Source organism: Myxine glutinosa, chromosome 11, assembly GCF_964187855.1.
Source record: "Myxine glutinosa chromosome 11, kmMyxGlut1.1, whole genome shotgun sequence".
Taxonomy (NCBI): domain Eukaryota; kingdom Metazoa; phylum Chordata; class Myxini; order Myxiniformes; family Myxinidae; genus Myxine; species Myxine glutinosa.
In genome coordinates this window covers 39,791,657-39,807,582 of record NC_136271.1, presented here as the reverse complement: position 1 = coordinate 39,807,582, position 15,926 = coordinate 39,791,657, and the positions used below count along the sequence as shown (strand labels likewise).

General features: G+C 43.9%; 1 protein-coding gene and 1 pseudogene across 1 annotated transcript in view; one reads left to right on the top strand and one right to left on the bottom strand.

Annotated features, from left to right (window-relative positions):
- Positions 1 to 15,926, bottom strand: part of LOC137436117 (adhesion G protein-coupled receptor B3) — a 999,412-nt gene that overhangs the window by 568,226 nt on the left and 415,260 nt on the right. The gene's annotated exons all lie outside the window — the stretch shown is intronic.
- LOC137436325 (cyclin-dependent kinase 6 pseudogene) lies at positions 13,927 to 14,828 on the top strand (annotated as a pseudogene).

The window sequence follows — 15,926 nt, the reverse complement described above, 5'->3', positions numbered from 1 at the left end:
TTGCTTTGCACCCTCCTGAAGCACTGTTGCTGACACTCCAGAAACACCTGCTGGATTTCTTCTGGGGTGGCAAGCATTGGGTCAAGCCTGAAGTCCTTTACCTTCCATTGGCAGAAGGTGGCCACGGTCTCATTGACATTGTCAGCCGAGTAATGGCTTTTTGAGTCGCCACTGTTCACTGTTTTCATTTTTTCACTTTGCTGCCGTGGCGGATAACCACCAACGACCTGTTGAAAATGGCTGGCATGCTTGATTTCAACAAGGAACTTTTTCTCATAGACCTGCAACATGTTGACATCTCCCCATTGCCTCCTTTCTACCAAGATCTGCTGCAAGCCTGGCAGCCTCTCGTGGTGCACTGAGATATGGCTCATTACAACAACAACTTCCTCGACGAGCCTATCTTTTACAATGCACTCTTTCCCAACATACCTCGATCACGGCTTTTGTGCAATATTTCACAAGTTCTGGTGTGCATGTCATACGAGACCTGCAGGATAACCAGAATGAAACTTGGCACTCAGCAGGACATATTGCAACTGCTCTTGGAATGCGCTCTGTAAGAGCTGTCTCCCAGCTTATTAGTCCCCTACCGGTGTACACCGGAGGGGACTATAGGTTTGCACGCCGTCCCTCCGTCGGTCAGTCTGTCAGTCTGTCAGTCTGTCAGTCCGTCACACAAAGAACAGTTTTCCGGACTTTTTTTCTAAACTCTTAATGCTAATGATTTCAAACTTGGCACATTACATGGTTTCCTCATGATAAGTTACAGGTCAAGTTCGAACTTCATGACGTTTTGAACATTTTTGACAAAGTTATGGCACTTTGAACTTTGGGAATTCTGATAATTCTGATGACCCTTAACTCAGTGCCATTTTAAGTTTTAATTTCCTTTAAAAAAGATTTTCTCTGCAATAATAGGACAGATTGAGATCAAATTTTCACCGTAGGGGAGACTCGGTCTGTAGAATATTTTAATGGTAATTATGACGTCACAGGTCACGTGGTTCAGCCGCGATATTGTTTTTCGTGAAAACATGAAAACCCCTTTTTCTCTGCAACGGCTGAAGAGATCGAGGCCAAACGTTGCAGGCAGAATCGCATACCCATGACGAACAAAAAAGTCAGTGAGCATGATGTCATGCGTCACATGGTTTCGGAGTTATGATGTTTTTAAGCATGAACCTTTAAAACAGAGCTCCGACGTTATTTTTGATCCAATCGAGGGGAAACTTCACAGATCTGTTCAGCATGTCAGTCTACTAAAATGACCTTTTGGAATTTGCGATAGGGCACGTGGTTTGGCAGATATGGTTAATTAAACGAAAAAAAAAAAAAAATGGATATCTCTTGTTTATTCTGGAGTTCTCCTCAAGCCGCACCGCGCGTCCTCAGCCTCGTCTGCGAACGTCAAAAGCGCGACACAGTGCGCGCTTTCGGGAGGGGCGGAGCCAAGCCGAGCAACATATATATACACATCGATCATTGATCGTGAACCGGAAAATATAATAAATTACTGATATTTAGCGACTCGAAAGGTTCTTTATCAACAACTTATTTTCTCGTGCTTCTGCTGACCTGTCTGCAAGGTGTATAAATCGAAGTCCCGAGTGCGAATCACAGGTGAGCCCGTCCTGAGGTAATTAGCGATTGGGAACGATTCAGAACCTGTGGGTAAATAAACCTTGGTAATTTCCCCAACAGTTTTCCGGACGACAGACTGCCGGTAGGGGACATGTATTGCAGCGCAATACTCAGAATGCTTGTTCAAGAAGTGTTGCATACCTTCAGAGGACTGGGTCTCCATTTTGATGTCAACAACAATGACCCTGCAATGCATGTTCTCTCCCTTCATCAGGTGCAAATATCATCAGCTACATTAACAGAATCTGTGTGCCTGTCTTCCTCTCCACTTCCTAGTGCTGTAAAAAAGTGCCTGTACCACCTCTGTGTTGCCATCCGGCATCCTTACGTATGCAAAGATAGGTTTGGATCCAGATGGATAGGGATGTTACCACAGGGGTCTCCCCCTTGCCCACAATGGGTCACCATGTATGCTCTGCCGATTGTAAAACGGACTGGTAGTGGGGTTCCCACCATGAACAAATTTTCATTTTCACTTCAAGTTTTTGAAAAAGTTTAGTTTTTGGTACCAGGTCGAAGCTTAGGGTATAAGTAACAATTTTGGTCCGAGTGGACAAAGATCACATGGAGTCTTCATACATTCCCGCCATTTTCCAAGATGGCCGCCATCAAAATCTAATACTGACAATATCTCGGAAACTAATCAACCTAGAAACATGAATTTGGTGTCTATACCTAGGTTTTCATGGTCAAGGAATCAAATAAAACCATTTCTGACTACATCAGAGTATTTATTTGTCCCGAAATGGTAAAATTCAAGATGGCCGCCACCAAAATCCTATATCGGCTATACTTCCAAAACCACTAAACCTTCAGTCATGCTGTTGGTGTCCATGCCTAGAATTTTATGGCCAGGGAAGCAAACAGTTATGTCTCTAAATCAGTAGGTGTATCTCTGTTCCCCAAAAGTAGAAAAATAACCATGGCAATTAGGATCTCACATTTATCCTTTGTGATCATGGAATCAGCTTAGGTTGTTTGCTGGAATATCTGTGCAGTACACGAACTCATTAGCACATTTTCTAGTCGCATTATATATCTGTTGATATATCAGTATGTATCCAAATATCTAAATACAATAGCCATTGTGTTATATAAGTCAGCACACATGAATACATTTTGTATATTTGGAAATCGGTTTGGATAATTCATATGTATGTGCAACTGCTTCTGCTGAATCCCTACTTGTCAGATTTTTGTGTTATGTTATGTCCATGTATACTTGATTATGCTTGGTTATTATATACTTACATGTATTTTCTTTTCGTTCCAGGCTAGTGTGATGGCTGAGACAACGAACTGTGAGTTGTGTGTCCTCTGCCAAGAAAAAACAAACGAAGAACTTGTCTGTCCTCTTGACAACCCAGTTGGTGTACGTAGGGCGGAGGCATACAAAGATATTATCAGCCTTGTAAATCAATTCCGAGATGTTGATGCTGCACCTCACCCAAACTTGGAACTTCCAGATGAAGGATCTATGCAAGCAAATCGAGCATCCTGGCACAAAACATGTCGTCAGTTGTACAAGGCATCAGCACTTGACCGGGCAAAAACACGTTCTTCCAAAGGCTTGCCACCTCTACGAAAACGACCAAGAAGATCTAGCACAGAAACTAATCGAAATTTATGTCTCTTCTGTAATGAAGAAACGAGTAAAGATGACCATTCATTCCAAAAAGTTTCCCTCACCGAGAACATCCATGACAAAGCAGTTTCATTGGGAGAGGATCGCATTGTAGCACGGCTTGTAGAAGGAGATCTGGTAGCTATTGAAGCTAACTATCATCGATATTGCTACACTAAATTCAACCGTCGGCATTATGAAATGCTAATCAGTACAAAACAAGGTCAAGTCACCCAAGACACTGAAATCACAGTAGAAAATGAGCTACTACAATTCGTCAGTGAAGAAATTGCTGGAGGACGTAGAATCTTTGCTCTCCAAGATTTGACAGATATGATGACGGAAAGGTTGGGACAGCATGAGATTCGTAAGACAGTGAACTGCACACGCCTGAAAGAGAGAGTACTTGAACACTTCCCACATCTGACAGAAGAAAAAGGGATCCGAAATCGAGTATTCCTTGTTTGCTCAGAGACAGCTCGAAAAATCATCTCCAGCGCGAGCCAGACACCAGAGGAAGAATCACGTACCTTACTGTTGGCAGCATCAATTCTACGTAAAGCAGTTTTGGATCATGATACTGCTTTCAATTTCAAGGGGTCATTTCCTGAAGGTTGTGAGGAATCTGCTGTTCCAACAAAGCTGAAATATTTCTTTCGTCAACTGCTTACTGGTCCTAAATCATCTCCTATGCAAGACAATTCCAGGACAGTTCTCTCCATGAGTCAACTAACCATGTTGAACATCACTTCTCTTCCTGCAAACTGGAGATGTGAGCCTCCTCTTGCAGTGTTTTTGGCCTTAAAACTGCATTCCCAAACAAGGAGCAAGAAACTGGTACAACTGCTACATCAGTATTGCCTTAGCGTGTCATATAAGAGAGTGCTTACCATTGAAGTTGGATATGCACAAGCTACTGCTGAAAGAGCACATGCCAACGCTGATATAGTCTGTCCTAGCAACCTTCGTCAGCAGATTTTTACGGTTGCAGCCCTTGACAATCTAGATCACAATCCTACGTCCAGAACAGCCACATCCTCATTTCATGGAACAGGTATCTCCATGTTTCAGTTTCCTTCAGTAGAAAACCCAGGGCTGGACCAAGAACCTATAGAAATCGACTTCCATCGACGAGCATCAAGCACCAAGGGACAGCCCTTGACAATCTAGATCACAATCCTACGTCCAGAACAGCCACATCCTCATTTCATGGAACAGGTATCTCCATGTTTCAGTTTCCTTCAGTAGAAAACCCAGGGCTGGACCAAGAACCTATAGAAATCGACTTCCATCGACGAGCATCAAGCACCAAGGGACCAATGCTGCCTCCTCTGTACACGTTTGTTCCACCTATGAGCCGGAATCTTGTCACCCAACCTCCTGTGAAAGACGTGCAGCCACAGTCCATGGCGTCATTTGACAAGGAGGAACACCATGAAAAGGCCTGGATGAAAATGGTGCAGGAAAATATGCAAATGGAATTTGAAAGTGAAACTGTTCCTCCAATTATGTGGTCGGCATATCATGCTTCTCGATCGGATGCTGTGGGATCAACAGAGAAATGTATTGAAGCCATGCTACCACTATTCCGTGATAAAGCAGCTACACCAAAAATGATTCGACATGGAATGGACCTGGTCAAGAAAACAACCGAGTTCCTCAACCCACAGCAAATCCCAATCATGGCAGTGGACCAGCCACTCTTTGATATTGCCAAGAAAATGCAATGGACCTTTCCTGAACTCTTTGGAGAAGATACGTTTCTGGTGATGTTGGGAGGGCTCCACATCGAAATGGCTTTGTGGGCGACTATGGGAGATTTCCTACGAGGGTCTGGATGGCCTGAAGCCTTTGCAGAGGCTGGCATTGCCTTGACAGTAGCTGCAGCGACATCTTACTTGAGAGCAAATGATCCAATGAGAACACGGTATGCTCACCAGATTACTGTTGTGGTGCTCGATAGTCTACTGAAACGAGCCTATGAGGACGGCGGAAGTGAAATGACCTTCGACGACTGGGTCTCTGTAGCTTGCAAAGAGAAACCAACAGTGCAGTTCTGGTTACTCATTCACAAGTACGAACAGCTCATCTTCATGTTTATTAGATCACACAGAGAGCGAAAGTTCAAACTTATGGTGGCTACTCTGCAAAACCTTGTGCTTCTGTTCTTTGCACTTGATCACCAGAATTATGCAAGGTGGGTTCCCGTATTCATCAGAGACCTTGAAAGTCTTCCATCTAGCATCCAAGAGGAGTTTGAAGCAGGTCACTGGGCAATAAGTCGAAGCAATCATCGTTACTCTTCCATTCCGATTGATCAAGCACACGAGCAGGCCAACAAACGGGTGAAAGGAGTTGGGGGAGTGATCGGGATCACAGAGAACCCTGAGATGCTAGAACGCTGGATTGCAACTGGTCCAGAAATTAGCCGTGTTCTAGAGCAATTCACTGATGTAGATGACGACGAAGATCAAGAGCTCCCTCATCACGAGGAAGGAAGTACATCCCAGCACCGATTTAGGCGTCATGTCACAAATCTCATGGATGTGCTGCAAAGCAGAGGGAATCCCTTTGAAGAGAGTAGTGCAGAACTAGTTACATTAGACAATAAAGTGTGTGTTGACAAGTCTGCCGCCACATCGGTCCGTGTCTTAGAATCTAGAGGACAAGAGCAGTATGACCACTTTCGGAAGAATGTGCTGGACTCAAATGATGTACCTCTGGCAGCTCCGATCAAGAAAAACAACTTGCTGCTGTTCCATGAGAAAACTCGAAAAAAGACAGCACTTCAGAAGAAGGTGCAGCACTTCAAACAACATACAGAGCTGTATGGACAAGCATTCATTATGGTTGATAGCCGGGGTGGAAATTTGGAGGAATTTTTCCGTCACGAATCCTCCTCATCACCAGATGCACTGGCTTCTGATGGGTCCATCAACTCTTGCACCAAGTCAGATTTATTGGCGTGCATTATGGAAGCAAGTGCAAGTACCGGACTATCCGCGGATGAGGAGCTCGTCGCACCAGATGATTATGGGGTCATCGTTATTGATGGTGGTGCACTGATCCACTCTCTTCCTGGCACAACTGTCCAAGGCAAAACATTTGATGAATATTTCACCAAAGTATTCTGCCCAAGAATCCAGCATGAGTTGAAAAGAGCAGCGAGAGTGGATATTGTATGGGATCAGTATCGCACAATGTCAATCAAAGCGACCACAAGAGAAAAGCGAGGAACAGGCACACGACAGCGAGTATCTGGTTCTGCCAAAGTGCCTGGAAACTGGCAAAACTTTTTGGCTAATGCCGAAAATAAAAAAGAGCTCTTCTCATTCCTGTCAACAAGCATTGTGCAAACACCATTCCAAGATGGCAAACAGGTTTATATCACTTCTGGTGACCAAGTCCTCAATGCAGGGAATGGACCGCCCATGGGACGATGTAATCATGAGGAGGCAGACACTCGTGTCCTGGTACATCTTCTTCATGCCCTCCAATATTCATCTGGCGACACAGACGTTGTCGTAATACTTCTGTGTAACTTCCACCACATCAAGGCGGTGAATCCGGAGTCAGATATCTGGATTTCTTTCAAAGCAGGAAAGACAGTCAAAATGATCTCCCTCAACAATATTGCCTCAAGTTTGGGTGTGACAATGTGCAAAGCCTTGGCTCTCTTTCATGCATTCACTGGATCAGACAGCACGTCAGCTTTCAAATTCAAGGGCAAGCGATACTGCTTCAAGCGGAAAGATGAGGTTCCACCCCTCTTGAGTGAGTTTGCGACAATTGCTAGCACCCCGTTTCTTACATCGCCAGAGTTGAGGGAAGTGGTGAGTCACTTTGTTTGCAAAATGTACTCCAACGAACCTATCACTGATGACACCAACGTTGACCTTGTTCGAATGAGGGTTTTCTGTCACAGGACTAGGGATGTGGAAAGAATACCCCCTACAAGTGATGCGCTGGACCAACATCTCAAAAGGAGTGTCTTCCAGGCGAGCATCTGGACTACAGCGCACGAGCCACTGGCACTAGTCCCAAGCCCAAGCAATCATGGATGGATGGAAAAAGATGGCCAACTGGTTCCCATCTGGACCACGTTGCCCCTTGCCAGGGATGTGTTTGATCTAGACGTAAAATGCGCGTGCACAAAACCTTGCTCGTCATGCAAGTGCAAAAAAGCTGACTTGAAGTGCTCACGTTTATGCAAGTGCACATGTCCCAACTAAATGACCATGATGGTTGTGAGAATGAGTAATGATTTTTTAGTTGCACTTACCTAATCAATCAAATATCACTAAGAACAATGAAAATAGAATGTTCGGTTTATATTCATGGTATTTTATAGAATTTACGTTCGTATGTGCTTAATTGTTAACATGCATAATTCTGCTAAATTCTGCTATAACGTTTGTTGTGTAATTTACCATTTCGGGACAAATAAATACTCTGATGTAGTCAGAAATGGTTTTATTGGATTCCTTGACCATGAAAACCTAGGTATAGACACCAAATTCATGTTTCTAGGTTGATTAGTTTCCGAGATATTGTCAGTATTAGATTTTGATGGCGGCCATCTTGGAAAATGGCGGGAATGTATGAAGACTCCATGTGATCTTTGTCCACTCGGACCAAAATTCTTACTTAGACCCTAAGCTTCAAAATGGTACCAAAAATCAAACTTTTTCAAAAACTTGAAGTGACTGATGCCCCAGGCCCCCCCCTATGGTGATATCTCTTGGAGAATTGTACATATGATTTTACCCACCAATGTTTTATTACACCGTTTTAGTGTTTTAAATTATGTTTCATGCCCCTTTTGTCTGGCCTCTGAAGATTTACATCATGCTTATGTTGACTGTGCAAGGCTGACCCCACTTTTTACTTTGTTTTCACAATTGTGCTGCCATATGAATGCTTCTTTTTGTTTACGTATGTTTATTTTTGGTTTGCCACTGAATCCTAAGAATGCTGCCATATCTGTGCTCACCGATTTTTTAATAGCTAAAGGGAAGCTAGCAATTTATAAAACAATAAAAGCTGAACTTCTTGCCAACCCTGATGCTGGCTTCAATGTTTGAACAGTTTTTAAGGCCCTTACCATGGACAGGCTACGTAGTTTTATTTTCACCAAAACTTAAATAATTTAGATCTTTTTAAGCAAAAATGGTGTTACAATAACGTACTGTGCAAAGTAGTCGACGATGATCTCACCTTTTCTTTTTAAACGTGCACTTGTACTATTTTATGTTTTTATTTTTTACCTTCCTTTTATGATTGTTGTTCATTGGCTATGTCTAACCTTTTTTCTTACCTTTTTAAATAAAGGTATACAAAAGTCAAAAGTCTCTCTCTCTCTGTCACCCCCTGCTGGTCGTTAGTGAGTCATGCATGTGTGTGGCATCATGGCAGCTGTGTATGAGGAGCTGTGAGTACTGTGTTGTGTTGTTGTCTTTCCTATCCCCCATTTCACTCCCTCTGTGTCCTTGTACGTGTTTGTGAAGTTTTCCCCGTGTTTCCTTTCTTTGTTGAGCCTTGTGTTCTTCGGGCCTGTGCTCTGCTTGCCGTGTTTTTCATCATCGTCGTTTATCGGCCCCCTTTTTCCATTTTTTTTTTTTCATTTCACCTTCACCTGCAGGTCTTGCTTGCGATAGGGTCTATTTTGTTTTTTTGTTTTTTTCAAATATTTCCTTTGTTTTGGTTCATTTAGCGCTATGGCAAACGGTTATTTGCAGAATAGCATTTACGAGTCGCTGACAAAGGAATGGAGTCATCGTGAGTCTGCCCGACGGAGTTCGGGTCGAGGACATTGTGTTGGGCTTGCGAGAGCTCATTGGGATCGAGAACGTTTTATCAGCTTCGAAGATGAACCAACTAGTTGTGGCTTTTCTTTCGGAGGAGCATTACGTAGCCCAGGCGGTCGAAACCAGTTTGTCTGTACCGCCGGACATTTTTGTTAATGTGAGTCCAATGGACACAGTGGCGGTGAAAGTTATTTTATCAAATATTCCGCTGTGCGTGAAAAGTAGAGATATTGTCTCCGTTTGAAAACAGTTTGGGACCGTGGTGTCACGGGTCTCCATGATTCCTCTTCGTTGGCGATCTGATTCAACGGTTCGCCACATAATGTCTTTCCGACGGCATTGCTACATCGTGTTAAAGAACAACGCCCAGTCGCTCAATGCGTCGGCAACGCTGGTTGCTAATAATCAAAACTACACAATGTACATCGCAACGGAGACGATGACGACGTGTTTCACCTGCAGGGAGCACGGACATTTGAAAGGTGCTTGTCCGACGTCTATGTCTGGTGGCACATCTACACGGACTGAGCCAAACGCTGCCTCGAGTGCTATATCCAGGACGCTAGATCAGCCTTCACCTTTGAGGCTGGAAAACGAGGAACCCCCGTCGGAGGACGGGGTTTTCAACACTGTGACCTCCAAAAAGAGGCAAAAACATGGTGGGGCTGGGGACGTGCAATCAAGTTGTCCGAAAAAGATGGCGCCGGCAAAGGAGCATAACGTTCCTGTTTCAGAAACGGATTTGTCCACGGCTGGTTTTGCTTTGCAAAACAGATTCAGCGTTTTAGGTGAAGAAGAAGAAGTTTCCGTTCCTGATTGTGGCGAGCGTATCAGCGTATAATAGCCCAAGATCCGATCGTAAACACCTCCATGGTTACTGGTAAGGTAACTTCTAATGAGGTGCCTGATGCACTCCCACTCCTTGTGGAGTGTTAAATGGCTGAAACAATGAAGGTGGAAAATGTAACGACTTCTTCTCCTTCGGTAGAGTGCGAAGTCTCCGTTGCAGAAACTTCAGTTGCTCACGTGGATTTAAAAAACCCCCCATTACGGAAACACCGGTCCCACCTCAGGTAAAGGGCAAATTTTCCGCTGTGGAAACACTCACTTCAGAGTGTGTTAATGTTAACAAAAACTACTCTGATGATGACTCGGACGGTGCCGCGTCGCTTGCCTCCGGTGCTGGTATTGAAGCCTGGAATGATCCAGGTTTGTTTCAAGGTTCCGAGGGAGGTGCTGAAGTGTCACCCACCAAGATCTTAAAGTTTCTTCAAGACACGTTTTGAAAGAAACAAATCAAAATCAATAATTTCTTTCCAGATTTGTCTGCTTTCATAACTTCCTCCAAACATCTCCTCCTTAAGGCCGAACAGCTTGGTGTGACAGTCACAAGTATTTCACCTTAGGAAATGTGGGCTCATAGCCAGGAAGGAGCTGCAGGCGCAGTCTGACTTCTTCCCCACCAAATTATTTTTCTTCAAATTTACAAGAAGACCTTTTCTATTGTAACCTTAAATATGAATGGGGGGTGTTCCCCCTGCGCAAGGCCCAGGTAAAGTTGCTTGTCCAGCATAAACGTTTTGATGTTGTTCTTTTGCAAGAGACGAGGTGTAGCCCTTCTTGCGTTAGCCAATGGACTAGAATGATGAAAGGACAGTGGTTCTTTAGCAGCTTGGCCTGCTCTCATGCTAGTGTTGCTGTCTATTTGCATCATTATTTCGGTGCACAGGGTGTTGCTTTTAAGGAAATTATAAAAGGGCATTTAGTCTCAGTGAATTTCTTTTTTAATGGTGTTATGGATTCGGCCCTAATGATTGTTGTTATGAATATTGTTGTTGGTTCGAAGTATTCTAGATATAATGCTTATCGTGACTTAAGGGAAAGGGTTGTTGTGGTTAAAAGATTTAAAAGCGCTCATGGTAAAATGTGGCCGGAAATCCGGATCGAGACCGGAAGAGGTGGAGCGAAGGAGAGAGAGGCGAGGAGATCGTGAAACAGACGTTGTTGTTGAAGCTCCGGCCCGAGCGTGCGACGTACAGTGCGAGGGAAGTTTGCGTCCTTGAAGGGAAGTTCGCGCGATAAGAAATATCGCCGGAGTGTGTGGAGCCTGTGTCGTTGGGTATTCTCATTGGGGTTCCGGAGGATCCGGGCCTCAAATCCTGGGTTGGAGTGAAAGCAGTCCGCCATCTTCGCCACGCAAGCAACCTGCAGTGACCAGGTTTTTGTCGTGTCAGCTGGGCATTATTCCCCGGTGTTCGCCGGGGACGGCTGTGCCAGAAAGGGGCACGTGAGAATTATACGGAGGCTCGCCGATTGAACCGCAACGTGTACGTCGGAGCGCGTCTTTGTGAGGTTCCTTTCCCCGCTGTGTTGCTGGGTGCTGAGCACGTGACCTCGGGGTCGTCTCGCTCGCCTACGCCTCAATTGACCATCGGGCATTGACTCCCCGATTGTGGGAGCGTACAGAGACATTGGGACTTCGCCTTGTACGGGGTGCAGAGACAGACTGGGAGGTGCCGTGAGTGTGGGGTTAAGGGGCTGGACAAGGATATCATCGTAAGATTTGAAAGTAGGGGTGATTGCCCCATTGTTGTATGGCTCTTTGTGTGTGATTTATAATATATTATTGTTTGGTTATAACCTGGTGTGGTTGCATTATTGATTTGACCGTTTCATTTGCTGGTTCCATTGAGGGTTTCACTATTTGCTGGATTTCAACCAAGGATAACACATCTTTCTGCCGGGGACACTCGGGGTTCGGAGGTCCACCGAGACCAGAGGTAAGGGGGGGACCCCGTAACAATGGTTATAAGCACACGATCCTAAATGTATATTCACCTAGTAATAGCACAGAAAGATTTTAAAAAAAATTACACAGATGGATTTTACTCTCACACACCTTGACTTTGACGGTATTGTTTGTCTGAATGGGGATTTCAACTTCACAATGGACCCCACTCTTGATCGCAATGGAGCAGAGCCCCTTCCAGCAAGCTTCGTGCCTCGAAGGAGAGCATTGTCTAAGTTTTCCTTTGTGGATGTGTGGAGGCTCCAGAATCCATCTGCACGTCAATATACCTGGTGCCGCTGTGCAAATGGCCGGGTGTCTATTGCGAGGCTGGACAGAATATATGTCAACAGTGACTCCTTAAACGTTGTGGCATTAGATTGTGTCGCAGAGTTGACAGCTTTTTGAAAACGGTGCTTCACATCTACTGTGCCTCAAATGGTTGGGCAAGCAACCCCTCCGTACCCACCTCTGAATCTTCTCCACCCTTCCCCAATCTTTGTCTATCTGGTTCTCTTAGTTTGGAACCGATTCGTTTTGGCCACTCTCTATCCTTTTCTGGGAGCAATCGAAAGACCCTGTATGTGCAATGCTTAAAAGTCCTTTTTCCTTCGTTGTCCTCCCCTGTACCCTGTAGATGGCCTGCAATCCTGGTGAATACCCCTCCCCTTTACCCTATTTGGGGTTGGTACTATAAACAGCCTTTGCCAAAACGTGTTGGGGATCTTCGATGGAGAATTGCTCATTGGATCCGACCGATAAATTCCCTAATTCACCGCTTCTCGCAAGCGATAAGTAGGCAATGTCCATTTTGTGGACAAACTGAAACCTTGCCTCATGCGTACGCTGTGACCGGTTAACTCATATTTGTTTTTATTTAAAATGTTACTTGCATGGTTTTCCTGTGTGTTTGATTTTCCTGCCTTTATTATTGGCCCTTGTGGGCGTTTCCAATCCCCAACAACAATATTAATTCATTTTTCTTTCTTTCGCAATTGAGTTTTCTTTCGCAATTGAGTTTCGCAACAATTTTTCGCAACAATTTTTCGCAAATTTCTTTCATTGAGTACCAGTTCACTGGTAATTCCCTGTTTGTCGTGAAAGGCGGCAAAAAGGGTTGGCGTCAGGAAGGGCATCCGGCCGTAAAACATTGCTTCAAAAAGGGGACCGAAAAACAACAACCACGGTTCCCGAAAAAGGCCAACCCCCGCTTTGCGGGGAAAAATGGCCTCTAAAGGTGTTTTTTTTTTTTTCTTCTTCTTTCTTTCGCAAGCCAAGTTGGCGATATACAAGACCAGAAAAATCAAAGATAAGCAATGATTATTCTAGTACAGAGTTGACAGCTTTTTACCTTCGCAAAAGCGAAAGGTTATGTTTTGATCGCTGTGTATTAATTTGTATGTCTGTGTGTGTGTGTGTGTGTTTGTTATTCGCATAACTCAAAAAGTATTCAACCGAATTGCATGAAATTTGGTGGGATGATTGGTTATTATACGGGACACATTTGATTAGATTTTGGGAGCAATCGGGTCAAAGGTCAAGGTCAAGGTCACGAAAAGGTCAAAATCGTATTTTAGTACAGTACAGAACAGTAGCTGCGGCGAAGGTATGCGCTCTACCGAGTGCCCGTTCTAGTTTGGAAATGTTTAAATGTTTCCATGTTTTGGAAATGTTTAAAGCTCTCTGTTTCAAGAATTAAGCTGGAATTTTGTTGTTGTTCTGAGTTACAACTCTTTGAGAAGCAGTGGTGTGTAAAAAATGCATTTTGCAAAATAGCTGAAGGTCAGTTAATATTTATGATGTAGCATATTTCCTATATACACACTTGTTTGTTTGCTTATATTTTGTTTATTTATCATGTAAAAGGGTTGTGCAACTGTTGTGATTGTCTTCTTTGAATAATCATTTATTGTTTTTTTTATACTTTTGTAATAAAAGGACATAAAAAGTCAAAGTCTCTCTCCCTTATCTCTCTCTCTCTCAGTCTTATCTCTCTCTTTCTCTCGGCCGAACTTTTGGCGGGCAGCTCGTTCGCAAGTGGTGCAAATAAGAGATTGTTGCAGATGTCTGAGAAATCGTACTGGCGTGCTTCCACCATCGGAAACAGTTCACACGGAACGGTCGACAAATCCCAAAACCTTCAGAATGGACAGTTCATCGCTGTTAAGGAGATACGTTTGCAGACCTATGGGAAAGGGGTTCCAAACTGCACTCTCCGAGAGGTCACTCTGCTGCGCCATCTCGAGTTGTTTGAGCACCCTAACATCGTGAGATTGCTTGACATGTTTTTCAAAGAAGTTACAGACAAAACGATGTGCCTGTCCCTTGGTGCTTCAATTCGTCGATCACGACCTTTCCCGGTTCCTGAGGACTGTCTTACCGCCCGGCCTGCCAGAGACTAAAATCCAGGACATGATGCAGCAGTTGCTGAAAGGCCTGGATTTTCTGCACATCCACCCGGTGGTGCATCGCGACCACAGAACATCTTGGTGACCAGTTGTGGGCAGCTCAAAACTACTGCCTTCAAAGGTTGCTCACATCTGTGGTCATGACCTTGTGGTACCGTGCCCCTGAAGTGCTGCTAGGTTGCGGCTACGGGATAACTGTCGTTCTCTCAAGCACCTGGTGCAGCATTGCAGAGCTTTACTGTCGCAGGCCTCTCTTCACTGGAATGTCTGAAATCCATCATCTGAACAAAATATTTGACATGCTTGGGTTACCAGATGAAGACAGCTGGTCCACGGACAATGTTTTGCCTCACTCCTTTGTTGAAAGAGAGACACCACCCACCATGGTCGAGGTGCCCGGGATCGAACCGATCGCCAAGGGTCTACTCTTGAAATTTCTGACCTCCGACCCAAAAATCTGCATCACTGCAAGTGACGCAATGCAGCATGAGTTGTTCTCTAAGACCACAGTGTCCAATAAAGATGCACCCAGGAAGATCACAAGCAAAGACGCTTGAACTCTTCGATGAGAAGATGGAGTGTCTGGACATCATTTTAGATTTTTCATCGCATTTTATCTGACCTCTGCAACTTCCGGTGTCTTGCATGTTTTCTTGTTATTTTATTTATTTATTTTTATTTTGTCATGCGTTATTCTAATATTTTTCTATCTTTCTGAGCCCCTTACCTAAAAAAAAAAAAGATGTTGATTATCCACTTATATTACCATTTCAAATGTTTGCTCCAGTTGTTAACATTTTATTACCATTTTAGTTGTTGATTATCCACTTTTATTACTATTTCAGATGTTGATTGTTCCCTTAGATATTCTTCAAGTTATAATTCATCATACCCTTTTATTTTAGTGTTTTTGTGCTTAATGTGAACCTTGTTTGTTTTTTGAATAAAGGATACAATTTCCTTTTCTTTTCTTTCTTTCTTTTTTCTTTATTTTGTCTATCTATCTCTATCTCTATCTCTATCTCTATATCTCTATATCTCTCTCGGCCCATCTTTTGGAGGGCACTTCGTTCGGAAGTGGTGCAATTAAGAGATTGTTGGAGATGTCAGAAATCGCGCAAGCGTGTTTCCACCATTGGAAACAATTCACGTGGAACGTCTACAAGTCCCAAAACCTTCAGAATGGACAGTTTGTCGCTGTCAAGGAGATACGTATGCAGACCTACGGGGAAGGGGTTCCAAACTGCACTCTCTGAGAGGTCGCTCTGCTGCGCCATCTCGAGTTGTTTGAGCACCTAATGTCGGTGAGAGTTTGTTGCTGTACAAACTCTGTTATAAACCATAGAATAAACTGTTATTTGTAGTCAATAAAAGAAGTTTTGCTTCGCCATTATATATTTTAAATGAGAAATACATGCTTCCCCTCGCAGGCCAAATGGGCCTGTTGTAAACCTCTCCTTCGGTTTGGAAGCTGTTTTACGAGCCGCAGGCAGAAATGCGGACAATGTGTGAAATGTAGATCTCTATGCGTAGGATACATGAGTTTGTATACACAGACCTTTTCTCTGGTAGATTCTTATAATCATTAATTGTATTTCGTGTGGCAGAATGCTTGACGTTTACTGATCTGGATTAAGTCTAAATTGAGAATGCTT